At 45.8% G+C, this 18,197-nt stretch overlaps 2 long non-coding RNA genes across 2 annotated transcripts; both read right to left on the bottom strand.

Moving 5' to 3' along the window:
• Positions 1-11,147: 11,147 nt before the first annotated feature.
• On the bottom strand, positions 11,148-12,061 carry LOC135376953 (uncharacterized). Its single transcript, XR_010417924.1, has 2 exons — positions 11,433-12,061; positions 11,148-11,374 (listed from the first exon to the last, which is right to left on the bottom strand). It is a non-coding gene; the product is annotated as an uncharacterized LOC135376953 (long non-coding RNA).
• Positions 12,062-14,278: 2,217 nt separating this feature from the next.
• Positions 14,279-17,673, bottom strand: LOC135376954 (uncharacterized). The gene is made up of 3 exons (XR_010417925.1): positions 17,445-17,673; positions 15,019-15,234; positions 14,279-14,954 (listed from the first exon to the last, which is right to left on the bottom strand). It is a non-coding gene; the product is annotated as an uncharacterized LOC135376954 (long non-coding RNA).
• Between the last annotated feature and the right edge of the window lie 524 nt (positions 17,674-18,197).

Raw genomic sequence — 18,197 nt, 5'->3', positions numbered from 1 at the left:
GGTATCGCGATCCCAAAGTTTGCATAGCAGCTCGTAGCTCTGGTGTCTTTTGGTCTCTGAAGTAAATGAAAAACTGAACCGTGATTTTTAGTTCCAGGTTGATCAAACCCAAACCACCAGATTGAATGGGCCAGTATGTATTCGTCCGTCGCATTCGCTCAAACTTTGAATTCCACACATACGTGGCGCAGATTCGGTGGAATCTCTGCGTAGTTGTTGCATCAATGCAGGTTGCTTGAGCCGAATAAAGGATGGCTGGAAGAAGGACAGTATTGCAGATGTAGCTGCGATGCAGGAGTGACAATTCCCTCCCTCTGTACGGCTGCAGTTTTCCCTGCAGCGCGTTCACCTTGTTGTTCCATTTCTCTTCATCAGTCGTGTGCGGGTCCAGTTTAACACCCAGGTATTTGCCCAGTTCCGTTGAACATTCGAAGCCCATAAATCTATCTGGCGCACTCTCCCATTCTCCGACAAAAGCGCATTTCGACTTGGCGATGTTTACCGCAGCTCCGGATGCTTGACAGAAGGCCTCGAAGATAGCGAGCGTTATCTTTATCTCTCCTGAATTTGAGCAGATAACTGCAATATCGTCAGCGAAAGCTAAGAGCTTGATTTCCTGCTGCGCTAGATTCATTCCGGTGATTTCCTTGTTCTGCAGAATGAAACGACAGAGCGGTTCCAGGTAGAGTGAAAAAAGGGCTGGGGATAAAGGGCAGCCTTGACGAACCGATTTAGTGACACTGAACTTTGGTCCCACGTTTCCATTGACGATCAGTTGCGCTGAGATGTCATTGTAACAGACTTCCGTCCAGCGCTCGAGGTCTTCTCCTATGCCAACCCATCGCAGGAGATCGAAAAGGAATTTGTGGCGTACCCGATCGAACGCTTGCTTCAGGTCGACTTGAACAATGGCTAGTGGAGTTCCCGTCCCCCTAGCTGTTTCACATACCGTTCGCATTACATGAAGGTTACTTGATATGGACCTGCCCTTCACGCCGTAGGTTTGGTGCATGCCGATTATCTTACACAGCAAGCCGTCCAGACGTCGCGCTAACACCTTCGTCAATATTTTGTAGTCTGTGCAGAGTAGGCTTATCGGCCGTAGCTCTGACACTGTTGGTGCTTCTTCTTGGATAGATTTCTTAGGAATCAGCACTGTGTAGCTCTTCCTCATGGATGGTGGCATCAAACGTCGATTTTTGATGTCTTCAAAAACAGCTTCTAGTATGGGCGAGAGTTCTTCCGCGAATGCTTTATAGAAAGCCGAGCCTATTCCGTCGGGTCCGGGCGCCTTGTTCCGTGGCAACTTCCTTGTAGCGTACTTAATTTCCTTTTGCGTTATTTTCCCTCGAACTTTCTCTCTATCTTCTTCTGTGGCCTTTGGCATATGTTGAAACAGCTCTACATTGTCCCCGGTAGCAGGGTCGTCCCTCTTGAACTGATTTCGATAATGCTCGTGTAGTGCGGCCTCTATTGTCGGCGCATCTTGAAGCACGATACCTTCAACACGTAGGCTCGAAATGTGATTTCTTGTAATTCGCTCTCGTTCGTGTAAAAGGAAGACCTTGGTTGGAACCTCATCTCGCAGAGTTGCCTGAACGCGACTCCTGACCTGAGCTCCTGCGTATCTCTCCCGCATCCGCTTTAACATTTCTTTCTTGATTTCTCGGATGTCCTCACTGAAGCGTCCAGGATGCTCTTCCTCCGCTTTGAGTATCGTCCTGAGGCTGTCCTTCAACGCTTCCATCTCCCTTTTCCTTTCCATCGATAGCTTCTCCGCACGCTCTAAGGCCATCGCGCGTATTTCTTGTTTGAAAGTTTCCCATGCGGGGGCATTCGCTCCTTTTCTGTTCAGATTAGAAATCATTTGCTTTATATCTTGTCTGAACTTCCCGTCTTCCAGGACGCTCTCGTTCATTTTCCACGGCAGTTTACGTTTCGTGAACTGTCCCTTTTTACCTGCTTCCAACTCTGCTATGACTAACGCGTGGTCTGTAAAAGCCATCGGCACGACGTTGTACTTCGCATCCTGAAGGTGAAATTCTCCGGAGATATATATTCTGTCTAGTCGCGCATGGGATGTACCTTGCCAATGTGTGTATCTTTCTGTAGTCCCCTCTTTTCCGATTGCTACGTCTTGAAGGTCGTGTTCATGTAACAGCCTCTTTAGTTCTTTCACACTGCTATCCGTCTTATCTCTTTTGTATGTGCAGTCCTCCTGCCTACAAACACAGTTGAAATCGCCTGCGATAATAATCTTGCTGTTTGTTCTTGCGAAGTGGTCCATGCTTGTTTCAAAAAACTGTTTCCGCGTGGCGCCTTCGTTCGGGGCATATACGCTTACAATCCTAATCACGTCTTCCTTCCAGATACAGTCCACGCTTGCTACTCGACCGTTTTCTTCGAGATCACTGTCAATCACCGTAATATTTCTGTCCTTCCTTATCATGATTGCAGTCCCAGCACTTCCGTTTATGCCCGATGCATGCCGCACGATGTACCAGCACTTAAAAGCATTCACAAGTTCTATTTCTTGTTCTTTAGACGATATCTTTGTCTCTTGTATGCAAGCAACATCGATTTTTTCTTCTAAGAGAACACTTCTTAACCACGCCTTCCTTTCTTGTCTCACTAAGCTGTTTACATTTAACGTTGCAATTTTCAAGTGTCCATTCATGTTTAAAGATTTCCTATAGGAAGCTTACTTTTGTCTTTCAGGAGCCTCCTTCTTTCTTCCGGTGTGATGAGAGGGGCTGGAGTGTACCGCGATTTCTTGAGGTTATCCTTCCACTTCAGGTCATTCCTTCCACCGTCAGCTACGTTTCCCTTCCCACATTCTTCAATCAATAAAGAGGTGACCGATTCCGGGATATTTCGGCTATCGTCTTCTTTTCCTTTCACGTTCAGGATACTGCCTTGGTCGACTTCTAATGTCTCCTGTCCCTCCATCTCCTTCACCGCCTGTGCATCACACTTCCCTGTTTGACGTTGCTTGTCGTCACTGTTAGATTCGGACACATCATCACTGTGCTCTTCGTCTTTCGCCGGAGTGTTTTCATGGGAAACTACGGTTTCCTTATCGCCATGTTGAGTAGCTGCTTCTTGTCGATTACTGTCATCCCTTTCAATGTGTCCCTGGTGGCTTTGCGCTGAGGTGTCGCTGTCCCCCTCAGGGCGTGGATGAAGCGCTGCTGTGTCTTCAACGTCCATCATGTCCACCACTGAAGCATCCTCTACCGCCGCCCTGGTCTTCGACGCGTACGTGCTCACGCAGTCATCGGTATCATGGCCGAACCTTCGACAAGCCTTGCACCACGATGAGCTGCAGTTTTTCCTGAAGTGGCCAATTTTTTTACACCTGAGGCATAGAGGTGGTCGTCCAGGAACATCCACTAGAACTTGGCCTCCCAGAATCCTCATGATATGAGGTATACTCTCGACGGACACCCCATCACGTAGCACCATAGAGACCCGGCGCGTAGTCGTTTCCGCACCTGCAAACGCAGTTGAACGCCACTTCTCCCTTTCGATTTTTTCAACTTTACCGAAGCCGCTGAGTGCGTTGACTACTGCGATGTCTGGAATATGCATAGGAAGCCAATGCAATGACAAGTGAACGTCTTTTTCATTCGGGTCAATGATTATGCACTTCTTGTTCTTCACAGAGATGTGCTTCTTGGCGACTAATCTTTCTTTTGGCAATCTGGAGTGCAGCGTCAAAGCCCACACATGATTGTAAAGGTACGCCCCAAACTGGGCCACATCTTCCTTGTCGATAATTGACAACACGCTTTCCGCGAAGTCATCCGCCCGATATGGTCTCCTACAGGGATCAGCGTGCAGAAATACCGTGTTGAAAGAAATGTTACCTGTGGGCAGTGTGGGCAGAGGAAGTCTGTAATTGTCCGATGACGAATTTGCCAAAGAGTCTGTTGTAGAATCCCGGCTAGTGTTAGCCGTGTTAGGGTTAGCTGCTCCTGCGGAGCTCATGATTTCCACAACCTTTCGCTACCGCTGCCGGAAGTAGAATCCAACTGAGCTATCTGGACGGGACGATATTTCGTCTTTGAATTCTATCCAGAATGGTGCGTTATAGGATCGCGCTGTGAAGGGGTCGTACAAGCCGTCGTAACTGGAATTACCAAAGGGAGAGAGCGTCACCTGATTCGAACAATTCAAATGGAAATGATTTAGAAAAAAGGCATCAAAACTACCATATGAAAAAAAGCTATGCCTACCTTGGATTCGAACTAGCTAATCCCACAACCCATGTGTTTGCATGGGTATATGTCCTCGATCCAACTGAGCTATCTGGACGGGACGATATTTCGTCTTTGAATTCTATCCAGAATGGTGCGTTATAGGATCGCGCTGTGAAGGGGTCGTACAAGCCGTCGTAACTGGAATTACCAAAGGGAGAGAGCGTCACCTGATTCGAACAATTAAAATGGAAATGATTTAGAAAAAAGGCATCAAAACTACCATATGAAAAAAAGCTATGCCTACCTTGGATTCGAACTAGCTAATCCTACAACCCATGTGTTTGCATGGGTATATGTCCTCGATCCAACTGAGCTATCTGGACGGGACGATATTTCGTCTTTGAATTCTATCCAGAATGGTGCGTTATAGGATCGCGCTGTGAAGGGGTCGTACAAGCCGTCGTAACTGGAATTACCAAAGGGAGAGAGCGTCACCTGATTCGAACAATTCAAATGGAAATGATTTAGAAAAAAGGCATCAAAACTACCATATGAAAAAAAGCTATGCCTACCTTGGATTCGAACTAGCTAATCCCACAACCCATGTGTTTGCATGGGTATATGTCCTCGATCCAACTGAGCTATCTGGACGGGACGATATTTCGTCTTTGAATTCTATCCAGAATGGTGCGTTATAGGATCGCGCTGTGAAGGGGTCGTACAAGCCGTCGTAACTGGAATTACCAAAGGGAGAGAGCGTCACCTGATTCGAACAATTCAAATGGAAATGATTTAGAAAAAAGGCATCAAAACTACCATATGAAAAAAAGCTATGCCTAGCTTGGATTCGAACTAGCTAATCCTACAACCCATGTGTTTGCATGGGTATATGTCCTCGATCCAACTGAGCTATCTGGACGGGACGATATTTCGTCTTTGAATTCTATCCAGAATGGTGCGTTATAGGATCGCGCTGTGAAGGGGTCGTACAAGCCGTCGTAACTGGAATTACCAAAGGGAGAGAGCGTCACCTGATTCGAGCAATTCAAATGGAAATGATTTAGAAAAAAGGCATCAAAACTACCATATGAAAAAAAGCTATGCCTACCTTGGATTCGAACTAGCTAATCCTACAACCCATGTGTTTGCATGGGTATATGTCCTCGATCCAACTGAGCTATCTGGACGGGACGATATTTCGTCTTTGAATTCTATCCAGAATGGTGCGTTATAGGATCGCGCTGTGAAGGGGTCGTACAAGCCGTCGTAACTGGAATTACCAAAGGGAGAGAGCGTCACCTGATTCGAGCAATTCAAATGGAAATGATTTAGAAAAAAGGCATCAAAACTACCATATGAAAAAAAGCTATGCCTAGCTTGGATTCGAACTAGCTAATCCTACAACCCATGTGTTTGCATGGGTATATGTCCTCGATCCAACTGAGCTATCTGGACGGGACGATATTTCGTCTTTGAATTCTATCCAGAATGGTGCGTTATAGGATCGCGCTGTGAAGGGGTCGTACAAGCCGTCGTAACTGGAATTACCAAAGGGAGAGAGCGTCACCTGATTCGAGCAATTCAAATGGAAATGATTTAGAAAAAAGGCATCAAAACTACCATATGAAAAAAAGCTATGCCTAGCTTGGATTCGAACTAGCTAATCCTACAACCCATGTGTTTGCATGGGTATATGTCCTCGATCCAACTGAGCTATCTGGACGGGACGATATTTCGTCTTTGAATTCTATCCAGAATGGTGCGTTATAGGATCGCGCTGTGAAGGGGTCGTACAAGCCGTCGTAACTGGAATTACCAAAGGGAGAGAGCGTCACCTGATTCGAGCAATTCAAATGGAAATGATTTAGAAAAAAGGCATCAAAACTACCATATGAAAAAAAGCTATGCCTACCTTGGATTCGAACTAGCTAATCCTACAACCCATGTGTTTGCATGGGTATATGTCCTCGATCCAACTGAGCTATCTTTTTTTTTTTTTTTTCTGATCTGGAGTCAGACGCGCTACCATTGCGCCATCGGGTCTTTTTTTTTTTCCTTTATTTTATTAAAATCTTACATCGAAAAGTCTATACATATAAAACACTTCAACATGACTGCCTTGTCATGCTACTCTCATGTTGCTCTGTACCGCCTCCGTATGACGCAGCCAAACGTTTTTGGGTCCATGTTCTCAATTACTGCGGCTAACCTCTTCCATTCGAGCTCTTCCCTCAACCTGTTCTGTCCAACCAGGGACAATGTCCACATCAATTTCGATTTCAGGTATGCCACCGGCGATAGTGCTCGCACGTCGCACTCTACGCGCGCAGTTCGGCTTTTCCATAGAGCATGCAAGCCCGCTGTGGCAACCACACTGACGAGTTCAGGGAACCTGGCCCGTGGGAAAAAGAGGAACTTGAGTTCCTCGTATGAGAAGTCGATCGACAACTCCAGCGTTGCACGAAGGTCGCTCCAAAACAGCACGGCTGACCTGCAATCGAAGAGTGCATGCCGGAGAGTCTCTTCTTGGCCGCATACATGGCACATACCAGCTCGTGGCACGTCGAAGCCTTTGCCTAAGAGCCATTGCTGCACCGGAACCACTTCGACATGAAAGCGTACAAAGAAGTCCTTTGTGCTGGTCGGAATGGGGAGTCTTCGCACGCGTCTTAACACATCCTGCCCATGCTCTCCGGGTGTTTCATTGTAGCTGCGGCGATAAAGGGGAGGAGGGAAGGAGCTGGATACCGTATCCCAGTATAGCTTCTTCTTCTTCACCTTGGACAGGTAGTCCCAGGAAAACTTCTCGCAGAAAAAGGTGATGCTTTTCTGAATCTCCCTGTAGAAGCCAAGCACCTTGGTGTTGGGCACGCCGCCTTTCGTGCTAACGATCCACTGCAGAAGATGGTGGGTTCCTAGGGTCTGAATAGCAGTTCGAAGCTGGGGTCTTGCTTCGTCTCGGAAATATATAAAGCGTAACACTTTTATTTTGATCTCAAGGTTGACGACACCGAGCCCTCCCGCTTGTAGTGGCCAGAAGATGTTGGTTCGCCGCATTCTTTCGAATTTGGACTGCCACAAGAATACGGCACATGTCCTTTCAAAGCGATGTGCTGTCGCTGCGTCAATGGGCGTTGCCTGGGCCGGGTACAAGATTACTGGGAAGAGCACCGTGTTGCATATGTAGCTCCGGCTTATCAGTGACAGTTTTCTGCCTTGGTACGGTTTTAGCTTCGCCTGAAGTGCGTTGATTTTTGGCTCCCATTTTGCAGTGTCGGCAGTTTCCCAGTCTAGGCTTACTCCCAGGTACCTTCCAACTTCTGAGGTCCACTGTGTCTCGAGATATTGCGTAGGCTTCTCTTCCCAGTCTCCTATCCACGCTCCTTTCGATTTGTTAATGTTGAGGAGGGCTCCAGACGCATCACAGAAAGCTTCAATAATCGCAAGGGCGACCTTCACTTGTTCCTTACTTGAACAGATTACCGTGACGTCGTCCGCATACGCTACAAGTTTAACCTCTTGATAAGGCACCCTCAGCCCACTTATTAGGGCGTTGTCAATTATCGCACGGCACAGCGGCTCCAGGTAGAGTGCGAACAAAATTGGTGACAGGGGACATCCTTGCCGCACTGACCTCGAAACTGAGAAGCGTGGACTCAGACAGCCGTTAACCACTAGCTGCGCCGAGATTTCCTTGTAACATATTTCCACCCATTCTACCATGTCCTCCCCGACTTCGATCCATCGCAGAAGGTCGAAAAGGAAGCCGTGGGATACCCTGTCGAAGGCCTGGTTCAGATCCGCTTGAAATACTGCTAGTGGAGGGCCAACTGTTTTTGCCACCTCGCATACTGTCCTTATCAGGTGAATATTACTTGAGATTTTCCTCCCTTTGATTCCATAGGTCTGATGGGTGCCAATGATTTTCCAGAGCACGCTGTCCAGTCGTCGTGCTAGTATCTTTGCTAGTATTTTATAATCACTGCAGAGGAGGCTTATTGGGCGGAAATCAGACACGGTTGGGACTCCCTTCTGCTTCATCTTCTTCGGAATGAGAACTGTGTTGCATTTCCTCATTGTCGGAGTCATCAGTCCACGATTTCTAATATCCTCAAAAACCACTTCTAGAACGGGAGACAAATCGTCCACAAAGGTTTTGTAGAAAGCTGAACCGAGGCCGTCGGGTCCAGGTGCCTTGTTCCTGGATAGCTTCTTGATTGCCGCCCGAATTTCTTGCTGAGTGATTCTTACACGGCCTTGTTGCCTGTCTTCGGGGTTCACCTTTGGCACTCCTTCGCAAATATCCGCGCATTTCGCACGTGTGTTTTCTTCCGCGCTGAAATGTTTTTTGTAGTGCTTGTAAGATCCAACTGAGCTATCTGGACGGGACGATATTTCGTCTTTGAATTCTATCCAGAATGGTGCGTTATAGGATCGCGCTGTGAAGGGGTCGTACAAGCCGTCGTAACTGGAATTACCAAAGGGAGAGAGCGTCACCTGATTCGAGCAATTCAAATGGAAATGATTTAGAAAAAAGGCATCAAAACTACCATATGAAAAAAAGCTATGCCTACCTTGGATTCAAACTAGCTAATCCTACAACCCATGTGTTTGCATGGGTATATGTCCTCGATCCAACTGAGCTATCTTTTTTTTTTTTTTTTTTTCTGATCTGGAGTCAGACGCGCTACCATTGCGCCATCGGGTCTTTTTTTTTTTTCCTTTATTTTATTAAAATCTTACATCGAAAAGTCTATACATATAAAACACTTCAACATGACTGCCTTGTCATGCTACTCTCATGTTGCTCTGTACCGCCTCCGTATGACGCAGCCAAACGTTTTTGGGTCCATGTTCTCAATTACTGCGGCTAACCTCTTCCATTCGAGCTCTTCCCTCAACCTGTTCTGTCCAACCAGGGACAATGTCCACATCAATTTCGATTTCAGGTATGCCACCGGCGATAGTGCTCGCACGTCGCACTCTACGCGCGCAGTTCGGCTTTTCCATAGAGCATGCAAGCCCGCTGTGGCAACCACACTGACGAGTTCAGGGAACCTGGCCCGTGGGAAAAAGAGGAACTTGAGTTCCTCGTATGAGAAGTCGATCGACAACTCCAGCGTTGCACGAAGGTCGCTCCAAAACAGCACGGCTGACCTGCAATCGAAGAGTGCATGCCGGAGAGTCTCTTCTTGGCCGCATACATGGCACATACCAGCTCGTGGCACGTCGAAGCCTTTGCCTAAGAGCCATTGCTGCACCGGAACAACTTCGACATGAAAGCGTACAAAGAAGTCCTTTGTGCTGGTCGGAATGGGGAGTCTTCGCACGCGTCTTAACACATCCTGCCCATGCTCTCCGGGTGTTTCATTGTAGCTGCGGCGATAAAGGGGAGGAGGGAAGGAGCTGGATACCGTATCCCAGTATAGCTTCTTCTTCTTCACCTTGGACAGGTAGTCCCAGGAAAACTTCTCGCAGAAAAAGGTGATGCTTTTCTGAATCTCCCTGTAGAAGCCAAGCACCTTGGTGTTGGGCACGCCGCCTTTCGTGCTAACGATCCACTGCAGAAGATGGTGGGTTCCTAGGGTCTGAATAGCAGTTCGAAGCTGGGGTCTTGCTTCGTCTCGGAAATATATAAAGCGTAGCACTTTTATTTTGATCTCAAGGTTGACGACACCGAGCCTTCCCGCTTGTAGTGGCCAGAAGATGTTGGTTCGCCGCATTCTTTCGAATTTGGACTGCCACAAGAATACGGCACATGTCCTTTCAAAGCGATGTGCTGTCGCTGCGTCAATGGGCGTTGCCTGGGCCGGGTACAAGATTACTGGGAAGAGCACCGTGTTGCATATGTAGCTCCGGCTTATCAGTGGCAGTTTTCTGCCTTGGTACGGTTTTAGCTTCGCCTGAAGTGCGTTGATTTTTGGCTCCCATTTTGCAGTGTCGGCAGTTTCCCAGTCTAGGCTTACTCCCAGGTACCTTCCAACTTCTGAGGTCCACTGTGTCTCGAGATATTGCGTAGGCTTCTCTTCCCAGTCTCCTATCCACGCTCCTTTCGATTTGTTAATGTTGAGGCGGGCTCCAGACGCATCACAGAAAGCTTCAATAATCGCAAGGGCGACCTTCACTTGTTCCTTACTTGAACAGATTACCGTGACGTCAGTAGTATAGAGCCGTTACGCACAACGACATCCTTTTTCTAATCCAGTTCTAGGAATTTCTAATCCACCACCCATTTCTAATCCAGGTGAAGCCAGGTCTAATCCAGGCTCCACCACTTCAGGTGATCCATCCAATTTCTATGAGATTGGCTACCCTTCATTGCCGCATTTGTTCATTCGCTTACAGACACCAAAATTATCTATTTTATTCAATTCTAAGTTGGCTCATAGGCTTCCAAATCGCTCTTTTTTCTAATCCATTTCTAGGAATTTCTAATCCGCCACCCAATTCTAATCCAGGTCAAGCCACTTCTAAGTCCTCTGGTTGGTTGGTCACAGCTCCACCCCTTCATCCATCTAATGTCTATGTGATTGGCTACCATTAATTGCCACAACATCTGGTCACTCGCTCGTAGACACCAAAATGATCTTTCTATTCAATTCTAAGTCGGCTCATAAACTTCCAAATCGCTCACCTGTCTATTGACCCGGGGGGGGGGGTCACTTCCATTCATTTCTAAAATCTAGTGATTGGCCTATTGGCTGCCTCTCATACATGCTCGATAGACTCATTGGTCATTTCCACTCTCTAGTTACTCGGTCACACTCTTTCAACTGCATATTGCTTCATAATTTCAACCGCAGCATAGACAACCGCTCATTGATCAATTCCATTCATTTCTGGGCCAGCTCACAGGCCCACCAAATTGCAGATTGGCTTGGGATGCTTTCTAGTTAAGCCAGGACAACGCTTCGGAACAGTAGGGACGTAGAAAAACACGGGAAATAGTTTTCAATGTTTATTGAGTACATCATGGCAGTCTCAGAGAGATTGTAGTTCTCTCTGGGGCACTTCCAGGCACACTGGACATTTCCATTAACATCCATGGCGTTTTTCGCATAAGTACCATGTGGATCACCCAGGCGTTCGTCCTTCTCCATCCACGGCTGAGTCCCAGACAGCACGCGAGAACAGCATGTCACAGAAGTATCAGTTCTCTTCCTGCACATCTTCTGGAGTGAAAAAAGAATGTTATGAGCTTCACTATTTGCATCATCCATTTAAACTTACCATATTCACAGCTTCCGTAAGGGTAGGATTCGATGTCATTGCAGAGGTATCGCTTGTCGTCATATGCCATCAGACTTCTTTTGACATTTCTGATGGTGTACATGCACTGTTTCTTTCCAACTATTGACACTTGCTCATTCGATACGCTCGTGTGATTGAACAAGGTATCGTGGTATGTCTCATGGAGGAGGTGCTTGCGTACAATATTTTTCTTTACCCCTTTAGCTCTTGCAATTTGCTTTTCTCCAGCTAGTTTGATAGAGTACATTTTAGCTTTCAAGCATATTACTTCTTCGATAGGTACACTACCAGTTTCGCTTTTGAATGCCCCAAGTCTTCCACGATTCTTTTCACTGTACAGTGGATGATCCCGATCAAAGGAAGACAAATCTAAGTGGTCGTCGGCGATCGCTCGTAACTGATCTTCGTAGTCCTTGCAGAATAGGCCGAGGATCAAAGAATCCGTGTCAAAGTAGCAGGTAATCACCGGACAAGTGAGCTTGCTCAGCAGAGTTTCGTAGTAGAATGAGTACATGGTTAATTTACTGAGTTCTAAAATCGTAAACCCAATCTGGAGCGGGAAATCGCATCGCACTTTTCTTTTGCGCATTTCGTACATGACACAATCTGGGGACAGAATTTCCATCCGCACGCATTCTGCCCGACTCCCGAGGCGACTCGCCGTCTCCTCATCGAAGGCTACTCGAATATCACGCATGTTAAATTTATTTAAAAGCGTTCTCCCGAATACCGCATTATTTGAGAGTTTATAGAAATTTTTTTCAAACGTTGTGCTCGAAGCAACGCGCCTGGCAACATTGTCCTCGATGTAGGGACGCAGGAATGGTGCCTGGCGAAATTTTAGGATTCGGTGAATTTTTGTCACCCTCATGCCCAATCTACAATAGAGTGCAAGCAACGCATAATGAACGACGTACTCGACCTTGTCGTTGCACGTGAGCAACAGCTTTTTGCTGTTAGCAGGCTGATACATTAATTCTTCGAGAAGCCCTCGCTGGAATGGCGAGAGCCATTCCTTCGGGACGACTGCCTTCTCGGGAGCCAGGGGGAAGTATCGCGTTAGAGCGTGGATAGATTTTGGATACTCCAAGTCACATACGTACACATACCCCACCTCCGAATCCGTGGGGTGATGCATAAAATCCACGGAGCTAAAATCCTCGACCCATTCGAAATCACCGGCAGGGAGGTGCTTTATCATACTAAATCCGTAAAGATTGTTGCAATCTATGTATGATATGTACACCTCCTCTTGATCAGGATCATAGCCGCTACACAGAGGGTTATTGGCACGCAAATGACGCCTGCTCGCCTGACAGAGCCCGCCTCTAACGCCCGATTCGATGGTTCTGTACATTTCCTCATCGGTAATCAATTCCAATTTTGCATTCGTATAATTTAACGCGCATTGCCACGAATAGGATGCCAGAGAAACGCAATGAAGCAATTCCAATCCGCGTGCGCTGTAGCACAGGCGTCGGAAGTGCTGCATTATGTCTGCATGTAAGAGGGCATCCGTTTTCAGGTACAATGTGTTATAATCCCGTAAACTCGAGCACCCAAAATGTTCAAATACATGCACAGCGTACTGGTAGTCCTCATCGCTTACATCTTCCCCAGTTAGATCATTTCGAAAAGCGGATTTTTCTGGGAGACTCAACTCGTCGTACACTGCAAAAGAACTAAGGTAACTGTAAGGGAACACACCTTTACGAAGCAAAATTTTGTAGTCGTCTCCAAATACCTGCTTCAAGCATTGGAACGCCTCGGCTCCCCCCATGGATTTGACGGTTTCCACGAGGTCCCCCAACGACGAATTTAGGTACTGCATGGTATCTCTGAAGAGGAAGGTACCAATTTCGAACGAACGAATTTTTTCCATGGAGCTGGCCACAATGAAGGGAGGTCGCTTCCACCCGAGAACGTGAAATTCCCGTAACAGTCCAGCCAGATCATAAGACAAATTGTGGACCATGATCGGCAATTTTTCTCTGGTAGTGCACGCGACGTTACAGGGGTTGCACAGTGTCGCGATATAATTTGTCTCACCCGCAGTACAATGCTTCGAATGATCATGATGCCGGACACGAGGTAGGTCTTCCGCGAATTCCCGTTTACAATATGCACAGTGGGTAGCAGCTCTGTGCTTGGCCTGTTGTTCATCGCTCAACACCATTGCAGCGGGGCAGGCGTTCAAGGCAATCATTTCATCACGCATTTCCATGAGTGCCTTCACACACTGCTTTGCTGCATCTTCCCCATGGTGTGTTCTAATGCGCATCACCTTTGAGTCATGGGTACGCACGAGCACAGCACAGAAGCTAGAGGTAATGTGACGTTGCATGCCAACACCACTGCGTGCGAGTACGCTCTCAGTGTCCAACGCAACGACATAGTTGTACTGTTGCATGTACTGTATTTTAGTAAACTCTACAAAATTTTTTCCTGGCTCGCAAAATTCCAACAGGATTTCGTTTATGTCCGTGCAAAGGCGACGATGTTTCGCCATGCTCTCTTCCTTCACGAAAGAGCGTGTGCAGCGTTCGCATACAAAATGGTTACTTCTTGTTGTCAACAAGCGTTCGAGGGACTTTATTCCAAAAAAATGCTCATCAACCTCCAAGAGATGAATTTTCTTTTCGAATTCCAGTTTTGCGGGTCGCGACACGTGCACTCCCTGATCGACATAGGCGTAAACATACACGGATATCCCGTTTTGGACTTCAAATTCATCCAAATCAGAGAATAAAACAGGGAAGCGGCTTGGCCACCAGTAATCTGCTGCATAATTTTCACATTTTTTCCACGAATTCCTTCGCTGTGGATGCAGGAGAGCGAGTGTATTGTATTTAAAACATTCACCCTCCTTGCGTGCTGGTAATTGGATATTCGTTAACACATTCCTGCGTTTAGCCAAATTTGTGGGAAGTACCCCATCGCATCCAAACTTTTTAGTTTTCACAGCGGAAATACACATTTGAACTTTTTGGACATCGGTGGATACAAACCCACTACCCTCACGCTGGTAATTTTCAATGCGCCCGGTGGACTCCTGAATCACGTCCATCAAAGTATTTGCAATAGCTCCGTCGCTGTGGACTTCGCGAGCAAGCGCCATAAAATGAGCTATGTGTGCAGTTATATCCCCTCGATTTTCTTTCATCATTAGAACGTCAGAACAAATGCAAAATCTAAAGGGTATTCTTTGCGCTCGCAAAATAGCAATTATATTGTGGAGGTGGTTCATTAAATATTGTCGCAAGTCCTCTACTCCCTGATCGTGAACAGATGCCAATAGCACAAACGCTTTGACGGTACCTCGAAATGCGCTATCAGTTTGAAAGAAAGGCAGGAAGGAAATGTCCACATAGGGATGTGATCGCTCGACGTGAGCATGCAATGTGCCAGGTGAAATGTCTGGAGAAGATGGTGAATTCTCTTCCAATGGCTCATCATCACCGATATCATGAGGATCAAAAAAGCAGAACACGCATCTAGGCACTGAAAAAAAAAGAAGCAACACTAAGAAAACGTGCGCCACAGAGCGTGGATGAAAACTACTTACTTTTGAAGCGAGCTCCACACACTCCCGAAGCGATGCGAAGACTGCTGCCTCTTTACACATCCTCCCCACTTATATAGCGGCGACCTCGCTGCATGCCCCAACATGCACGGGTGCGAGGAGTCATCATAGCCTAAAAATAACTTGCTCTGCATGTTCAAGGTCGCAGCTTGCCCTTGGCTTCACGTAATGCTCCGTCCGCCTACACCATTGCCGCACCTGAGCGCAAAGTTCGCTATCATCACGTGTCATTCCGATATGCAAGTTGCTTCCATGAGCAGGCGCACAACCATCCCTTTTTGTTCACAGTGGCTGTGGAATTTCAATAATATTACTTAAATGAAACAAGTTGCAGTGAAATGCAGATTCATCTCAGACAGGAATTTCTACCCTCAGCGTTAAACCCTCAGATACCATCATTTCTGCTCAAATAGCAAAATAGCTATGACTACAAAAATTAAACACATGCTAAGAAACTACCATCAACTGACAAAACACCCATTTCTGCTGTCAGATAATTATTGCATAATGCTACATGCACAGCCGCATCGTCGTAAAGAAACCACAGGACAAGGGTACACAAATTCACTTAAGCGGTGAGGGAAAAGGCTTAAGACCTCAGGTCACCAGACATCGCTACGCGGCCAGCACAAGATAACAACAAGATACTAATGGCGGGTAAAATCGTAACACTGCTAAACAAGCCCCAACATGCCATGATGACGTCACAAACCGGGAAAAAAGCACACACGCGCGCGCACACAGCAGCTCAGGAATGCACAAGGAGAGGTGCTTTATTGGAATTTCTACTCCTGGCTCAGACTGCTCCAATACCTATAACTGCCCGATTAAGCACTGCTTACGTCATCGAGCACCCAACAAAATCTAACAAACAAACAAACAAAAACAAACAAACCCACTTTCCATGATAGAACACTATTCAGCTTTACCAAGTGATTTTCTTCTGCTTTAGCAGTGAAAGAAGAAAAGAGCCATGAAAAATTACACGTACTTTTGCTTGAATAGCTATAACTGCAAAAAAAAAAAAGAAAAAAAAAACGAAGCACATGCTAATAAACCGGGAAAAAGGCACTCATTTCTGCTATCAGATAATTATTGCATAATGCTACATACACAGTCGCGTTGTCCCTGTGTAAAGAAACCACTGGACAAGGGTACACAAATTCACTTAAAGGGAAAAGGCTTAAGACCTCAGGAATAATCGCAGAGTCACCACACATCGCTACGCGGCTAGCACAAGGTAACAACAAGATACTAGCGGCGGGTAAAATCGTAACACTGCTAAACAAGTCCCAACATGCCATGATGACGTCACAAACCAAGAAAAAAGCACACACGCGCGCGCACACAGCAGCTCAGGAATGCACAAGGAGAGGTGTTTTATTGGAATTTCTACTCCTGGCTCAGACACCAACATTTCTGCTCAAATACCCATAACTGCAAGATTAAGTACTGCTTACTTCATCGAGCACCCAACAAAATCAAACAAACAAACAAACAAACCCACTTTCCGTGATAGAACACTATTCAGCTTTACCAAGTGATTTTCTTCTGCTTTAGCAGTGAAAGAAAAAAAGAGCCATGAAAAATTACACGTACTTTTGCTTGAATAACTATAACTGCAAAAAAAAAAAAGAAAAAAAAAACGAAGCACATGCTAATAAACGGAGAAAAAGGCACCCATTTCTCCTATCAGGTAATTATTGCATAATGCTACATACACAGTCGCGTTGTCCCTGTGTAAAGAAAGCACAGGACAAGGGTACACAAATCGAATTGGGAAAATCACTTCTACTCGCGCAGCATAATACGATATACGCTGATTTTTTTTTTTTTTACGGGCGAAAATTGCAATAAGAAGCCACTGCTATACAAGTGCAACAACCCTTATTTTTAAACCAACATTTCATGCAATACCACATAAATTTATCACTCGAGTCACACGAAAAGGCATAAACAATGTACTTACTGGTTAAGTGGGGTCACAGTTGCACACACACACACACACACACACACACAACACAGACACAACGAGCGACAGTGAAAAATAAGAAATTACACGCACTTCTGCTCGAATAGCAAAGTGTCAAGCATGACAAAACACATTTTCTACCACCAGAAAATTATTAAACAGAATAATACAATATTCGCAAAAATTAAGCTTGTGTGGCAAACACACAACCTGAGGAACACACCCATTCACATCTGCTTTCTGAATTTGTTATACAGGCGTGAGCGATTCGATAAGAATATAAAGCACGCTGCTTGGAGAAAGCATATATCATGTGCAGCGCGGTCTACTCTATTGAAAATGCGATAAACCTTATTTTTCAAAAAAAAAAAATCACAGTCGGCATAATATACGGTAATATCGGCAATATCACTGAAGTCAAACACATTGAACTTACTTGTCAAGTGGGGTCCCAGCTGCACAAACGCGCACGCACACTCACACATTTTTAGCGCCTCACAACGAGCAAAAACCCGAGGTCTATTCACAGCCACATAAATTCATATTATTCCTCACGTCAATAATTATCCAGCCATCGTCAAAACGGGGAACACGCATATGCCAATGCGAAACAATAGGCCTTCGCGCCGGATGTAATACGATATCGCCAGTCGACCGTCCCAAAGCAAAAAAGAAACACTGCATCTCAGGAATGCACGTTGCCTATACATCCAAGAACAGCGTGCAGCAATTATAACACAGAATGAGATTCATTTCTTTGTACTTTTGTTTGCTTGCATATAAATATTTCACAAGAAATATTACAGAGTGTAAAAGGAGAACAGCATTCGCTACACCCTGTAGCTCTTATCATTTCTAAACAAACCAGTTTTCATAACCACACAACCATTCACTAAATAGGGGAGTCACTAATGATTCAAATAAGATAAAATATCATTCCATCATCATTGATTGCAAACTTCACGCAAGAATATGCAACTGCTGCGCGTCGAATTTTTCTTATAAGAAACATCAAATCTCGCAGTGTTAAACACCAACAGCAACGATTTTTTTGTATTTTGTATTTATTTTTGTCCGTTTCCAGCAGCTCATTACTTTGTGCGAGTCATCAAAAATTAAAAATTTCTGATCCACTGCTGTTAAAGTGATAAAACAGTGTGGCCTGCACGGCAAAACGTTAACGGAGCGC

This window comes from Ornithodoros turicata, unplaced genomic scaffold, assembly GCF_037126465.1.
Source record: "Ornithodoros turicata isolate Travis unplaced genomic scaffold, ASM3712646v1 ctg00001410.1, whole genome shotgun sequence".
NCBI classification, from domain to species: domain Eukaryota; kingdom Metazoa; phylum Arthropoda; class Arachnida; order Ixodida; family Argasidae; genus Ornithodoros; species Ornithodoros turicata.
Note: the sequence above shows the minus strand (reverse complement) of the source record. Positions and strands in the feature narration are given on the sequence as shown.